Genomic DNA, 6,565 nt, shown 5'->3' with positions numbered 1-6,565 from the left:
TCCTTTTACTTATTTTAGTCTATTCTTTTTTTAAAATAGAATTCCAAGTTTTCTTGGTAATATAGAGAACATTCTTTAGACATTCTTTGCTAGCAACAGATCTGCCTAGTAGTCCTTCATCTGAGGATATCTTTATTGCCCATTTGTTGATGAAGACAATATTGTTGAATGCAGAATCCAAAATTGGCAATTATTTGTGTTCCCTTCCAGTATTTAAAAAAATATTATTAAAAATTGCTCTTTCCTCTCTGTTAAGATGAGAAAACTCACTTTCTCCGGGTGCTGTCGATGAAATGATTTGCTTCATCTTTATTCTTCATGTTTAAGTGGGATATGCTTTGGTCTGAATTTCCTTTGGTTCTTTTGTTTGGGGTTCAGCAAATCTCTTGAATGAACACAGTTTTTACTTTATGCATTCATCATTTTTCAGTCATTTTCTCTGATTTCTTCCCAAGACGACAATGGTGTGAGCTCCTATTCTGCATCTTAGGGGCGGGGAGGGGGGAGCTCTTGAGATTGTCTATTCCATCTATTCCATTTTCTCTCTTTTGTTTGGACAGATCTCCCCAGCTCACTGCTTCATGCTATCGTCTCCGCTCCACAGTCAAACCACTCAGCTAGTGTCTTCTTTTATTTCCTATGGCTGTCATTTCTGTTTCTCTGCTGGAATTTCCTACATTTTTGCTTGTTTCAGGAGAATTCATAATTGTTCACTAGATTAATTTCACGATGACTCCTTAAAATCCTATAAAGTATTTCTAACATCTGATTCATCCCAAAGAGTGCATCTGTTGGTTATCTTTTCTCATTCAAGTTGTGGTTGTTTTAATTCTTGGGATGATCACTGATTTTTTTTTTTTTATGTCATGGATTTTTTTTTTTTTTTGAGACAGGGGGTTTCTCTGTGTAGTTTTGGTGCCTGGCCTGGATCTTGCTCTGTAGCCCAGGCTGGCCTCAAACTCACAAAGATCCACCTGGCTCTGCCTCCTGAGTGCTGGGATTAAAGGCTTGCGTCACCACCGCCCAGCATGTCATGGAATTTTTCAAGAAAACTATTGATCTTATTTAATCTTCTTTATTCAACAGGCATAACATGAACACAAGTGTATGCGTAAGTAGAGTATCATGATGGAACCTGTTGACAGCAGGCCAGCAAAATTAGACACTTATTCATGCTGCTTTCTTGCAGCAAAGGAGAGTAAAACTTCAGGTTCAGCCTCAATCCAGTGAAACTTCTCAGAGCAGGCAGGAAGGCATGGCCGATTTGTCTTTATGCTGTGTAAAGTTTTTTCAGGCTTTTGTTGACACCAAAAAAAAAAAAAAAAAAAAAAAAAAAAAAAAAAAAAAGACAGGGAAGGGTCAGCTTCACGCTAGCCGCCTTCACGGATGCATGGGAGGCTGGAGGCTTGGCTTTGGATCAAACCTCACTGAGGAAAGAATTATGGAGCCAGGTGATACGTCAGCCTGGAGTCATAACACACCTGCTTCACTGATATCTGATGGGGAATAGAAGATAACCATGCTATTCAACCCCACTACCACTGCCAGGGCTAGCATCCTTGGAGGACAGAGAGCTGCTGACAAAACACAAGACACTCTGGGGAAACTGAGGCATGCTGGCCAAAAAGGATATTCCCTTTGGAACATCACGATGTGGTAACTCCTGAAATATTCTTCCATCGACCCTAAATAAAAGGAGAGAAAAAAAATGTTGGTTCTCTAGGAGATGGAAATGTGCAGAGCGAAGTGGTGGGAAACCAGTGTGGCCCCAGGAGTAGAGAACTTTCACCTCCCAGGGACAACCATAAGTCCCTGACTTTGGTATGTCACTGGACATGGTAGGGTGATGTTGGAATCGAATGAGATAATGTTCAGGAACAACTGTACACCAGCGTTACGTGTCTTCCACCTTTCGCTGTCTGTCTGGTTTCCTCTCTGTTGCTGACTACTCACTGGGTATTACTGTGCGAGATCTCTGATGGTCATTGCTATTTAGAGTTTTTAGTTTGAATACACAACTCCCTGTACGGTCAGAAGCTTCCGCCTAGTGTTAGAAACATCCACTTACAACTTGGATGGTTTGTGATAGCATTTTAACTCCAGGGTTTGAGGCCCCAAACCTTGGAGCGATCCACTACTCACCTGTCTTTTAGAGCCCACATCCAGCATCAACTGTTACTGTGGTATCATTTCCAAAATCTACTTGGAGCCTGGCTACTCTCCCATCATCTTATTGCTCCCAATTTGCCATAGCTATTACCATCTATTTTTTGGAATATTACTCCTAAATATTCATTTTGTTTCCTCTACGTCCTTTAGTCGGTCCAGTCTCACCACACTTATTTGAAGTGCATCTTACCCTATGTCTTCCGATTCACATTGTGTTCAAAATCCATTTGCCATCTCCCTCAGAGGAAACATCAAAGTCTTCAGTAGTGAGTGAGACCCTTCACTGTCTGGATTATTGTTTCATCTCATCCTTTCTTATGACTGGAGTCAGCTGCAGTTATCCTTAAGCTGATCCAGTATTTCTGTAAGCATAAAGTGGTACCCAGTTATCTCAGAGCATTTGTGTTTGATTTCATTGGTCTAGAATGTGCCATGGGGCACCACTTCTTTTAAGTGGCCCCTTCTCAATAAGGCTATCCCTGACCCCATTCTTTTAAGTTGCAACAGTCCACTCTATTGTACTCTGAAAGTACTTAATAGCTCAATCCCCTCAAGTGTCTAAGTGGACTCTGAATGCTGTCACTCAAGGTTGTCAATATTGAATTGACCACCATAAGTGCCGAGCGAAATACGACCATCAGTGTTCAAACGGATGCTGTGTCAGTTTCCTTCTTCATAACTGTGACAGAACACCAGCCAGGAAGGCACTTCAAGGAGGGAGTTATTGATTCAGACTCGTGGTTTTGGATATTTCTGCCCACTGTGGCAGGGAGGACATAGTTGAGCATAACAGATATGGCAGCCAGGAAGCAGGGTGAAAAGCAGCACAAATGGCCAGGGCAGAAGCAGCCCTAAGGGCATGCCCCTTGCCATGGAGATTCTACTTCCTCCAACCAACGTTCTTCCATCTTCAGAAGTTCCTCCACCTCCCAGTGGGTAGTTTCCTAAAATTTTGGACCTGTCCATTGAGTAATCTCTTCATTAAGTCAAAGCCCTTAGAACCCAATCTTCTTTGGAAACACACTATGAGATTCATGAAGAGGTGTGCTCTAGCCATCTCATAGGCATTTGTCACTCTTACTCAAGTTGACAAAAGTAAAAATCCAACATATTAATTTGCAGATGTTAAAGTGAGAAAAGACATGCTAACAGTCAGTGAAACTGAAGCATTTAACACAGCATTTAATTGTCAGTTAGGAAATGAAACTGACTGTTACTTTTGTTAAATACCTGATTTGTCCACAAAAGTGCAAGCTCTGGGAGAGCAAGGATTTTGTTTGCTTGTTGTCTAGAACAGGGCCTAAAACCTAGCCAGTGTGTAATGCCAATAACTAGATGGATGTTTGTGTAAGACACACTCTTCCCCCAAATGAGAGCATTGCACCAAGAGGGCCGACTGAGCTGCAGAACCTCGGGCCCGTGCTCTGCAGACCCTCAAGGGAAAAAAACAGAGCATGCATGCTTACACTTTTGTTTTAATTACAAACATATTGTATAGCCAAACCTGATGGGTGTTAATGAGTCACAAGGGCAACTTCCATTCTCCCCTTCTCCTGCTGAAAGAACATTTAACAAGGATGAGGAGAGAGGGTCCAGGAGTGGGCTGTTGGCTCCCCAGACAAACATACACACACTGCTAATGGCTACACACCACACACACACACACACACACACACACACACACACACACACTCTATAGACTATATAATATATGCTTTTCTTTTTTTTTTTCCTCTCATATGCATGCACTTGACCTTTTCTTCCCCTCTTTCACCTGGAACTCTGCAACAGCTCCATGACAAGGGCGTCTAATCATTTCTAGCATGCAACAGCATTTGGTTCAGATTCCCTTATCATCGTTACCTTCTCTTCTCTCCCACATGCCCCCTGCCCCACTGTGACAGAGACAGGGAATGGAGCTCAGAGATCAGTGTCACGTCTGCCACTTCTTCAAACACTTCATGCAGAAAACCTTCCAGAGATGTGATTGTGGGATCCTAGACCTGGAAAATACCTGTCATCGGGACGCGTCCATCTGTCAAAGGAATTCATTCCAACAACATTACTCGGTGCCTGGCATTTATTTTGTAGTTAGAAGGGGGAAAAAAAATCAATGTACATTTATGAGCTTTACAAAAAAAAAATAGCTTAAAATAATGCAGCTACTCTTAATTTACTTCCATTTGGTATTTATAAATCAGTTTATTTAAATAATTTGAGAACTCCAATTTGATTTCTTTTGATGGTATGTTGTGTAAAGGAGGTTTCAGTTACATTTGGAAAGCTGATTTTTTTTTTTACTTTGAAAAATGCATGGATAGCATTATTTTAAATATGCCTCATATTCTCAGTAAAATTTCTTTATGTACAAGTACTATGAAACTGAATTATTTCTAGTATGTATTTTTTAAGATATTTTCTCACTTCATCACCTTATTAGTGTTTAGAGCAACAGCTTCAACCGCAATGAAGCATTTAGCACGGCATTTAATTGACACTTAGAAAAATGAAAGCTGCTGAAAGTGTTGCCCTCTAAAATCAGAATTAACTCCAGATTTCTGCAGCAATCTTATGCCGTAAATGCTTTAAAAATGCCAAATTCTTCTGTGAGGAAAACTGAAATCTCTTACCCTGTTGACCTTTGAGGTTTTTGGTTTTTTTTAATGATTCATTTGAAAAAAATATCACATCTTTGAAATTCAAGCTGTTTTCTAATGCTCGGTGTGAACCCGTCCTGATTCAGTGAGAGCCGTGGACCTTAAGAGAGCATAAAGAAAGTTCCTCAAAAGTGAATGTGAGACATCCCCGCACTCACTAAGTATGGCGGAAAACTAAAACAGAATTGGCATGTGAGTCCACTGAGCGTTCAAGTCATTTAATTCTTAGGTAATTTTTTAAAAATGCATCTTATTTTTATGAAATGATAAAACATGACACAGTACTTTTAAAATATTAACTGTTATTCCTTGAATAAATGACTTATTTCCGGATTTGTTTTTAAAATATTGCCAGGTGAACACTAGATGGACAGAAGTAATCTGGAATAGTCTGGAGAAAATGCTTTATGCTCATCCAAGCCAGTAGTGCACCTTGGCAAGATTTTAGAATTTGAAATTTTCTTTTGATTTTTTCCCCCCACTTACTTTTCTTTTTCTCACCTATCCCCCTCCCCCAACACACACACACACACACACACACACACACACACACACACACACACACACACACCGAGACAGAGTCTTAATATGCAGCCATTCAGGTTTGGAACTTACTGTGTAGACCAGGCTGACCTCAAACTCATAAGAGATCCTCCTGCCTCTGTCTCTTGGGTGCTGGGATTATAAGTATCACCACCACGCCCAGCTCTTAAAAAATATTTTCAATGTAAATTTAAACTTCATTGCTTTTAAATGTAGTTTCAACTGCTGCTAGATATTTTATAGTCATTTTTTCAATTCCTAAAAATGAAATTGATACTCAATCCTGAAACTGATAAGTATGTCAAATTTTCAGGTTCTATCAGGTTAATGTAAACAAGACAGTTAAGCCAGAAGGCACATGGAATGGAATATCTTGATATGAGTTTGAGTTAAATATCATATTTCTCTTGAGAAAGACAGATTTTTCTCGAAAGAGTTACCATGGTTTTCTTCTTGTGACATTAAAATCGAATGAAGTTGTTTTCCGTTTTAAATGCATTTTCTAAAATTTGAATAATAAGTTATAGTATTGTAAGAATTATAATTTTAATACAAATTATAAGATTTTATTTACATAATAGATGCATTTGCTGAGTAGAAATGTTGCTTTTTGTTTGCTTTTGACAGGATCTCATTGCCATGACTGGCTTTGAATTCATGGAGATGCACTTGACTTTACCTCACAAATGTAGGATTAAAGATGTGTGCCTCCACATCTGGATGAACAAAGCTTTTTTCTTTTATGAGTAGCAATTTAGCAATGATAATAATATAATTTTTCCCTTTTATTGAAAATACATTTTATTTTCTTACATAATGTGTCCTAATTATGGTTTCCCCTCCTTTCCTCCTCCTGGCTTCTCCCCAAACCCTCTTCTGAATCCACTCCCTTTTTATCTTTCATTAGAAAAAATAACAGCATTCTAAGAGATGATAATAAAATAAAATGTAATAAGATAAAACAAAAAACTAACACATCAGACATCTAATATGTTCCCTGTTTCCAACTGTTCTGAACACAGCAGCAATGAACATAGTTGATCAAGTGTCTCATAGGATGGAGCATCCTTGGGGTATATGTCCAAGAATGGTAGAGCTGGATCTTGAAGTAGATTGAGTCCCATCTTCCTGAGGAACCTCCACACTGATTTCCATAGTGGCTGAATGAGTTTGCATTGGAGGAGTGTTCCCCTTGC

The 6,565-nt window shown here is 39.3% G+C and overlaps 1 long non-coding RNA gene across 2 annotated transcripts in view; it reads left to right on the top strand.

Moving 5' to 3' along the window:
* Positions 1 to 6,082, top strand: part of LOC131918496 (uncharacterized) — an 8,005-nt gene extending 1,923 nt beyond the window's left edge. Inside the window, exons 2-3 of one of the 2 annotated variants that reach the window (XR_009381003.1) lie at positions 4,074 to 4,238; positions 5,997 to 6,082. This is a non-coding gene — a long non-coding RNA (uncharacterized LOC131918496). Of the gene's footprint in view, positions 1 to 4,073 lie in introns of both variants that reach the window. The other variant, XR_009381002.1, reaches the window with a different exon arrangement.
* Positions 6,083 to 6,565: the final 483 nt, after the last annotated feature.

This window comes from Peromyscus eremicus, chromosome 8b (genome assembly GCF_949786415.1).
Source record: "Peromyscus eremicus chromosome 8b, PerEre_H2_v1, whole genome shotgun sequence".
In the NCBI taxonomy this organism is placed as follows: domain Eukaryota; kingdom Metazoa; phylum Chordata; class Mammalia; order Rodentia; family Cricetidae; genus Peromyscus; species Peromyscus eremicus.
Note: the sequence above shows the minus strand (reverse complement) of the source record. Positions and strands in the feature narration are given on the sequence as shown.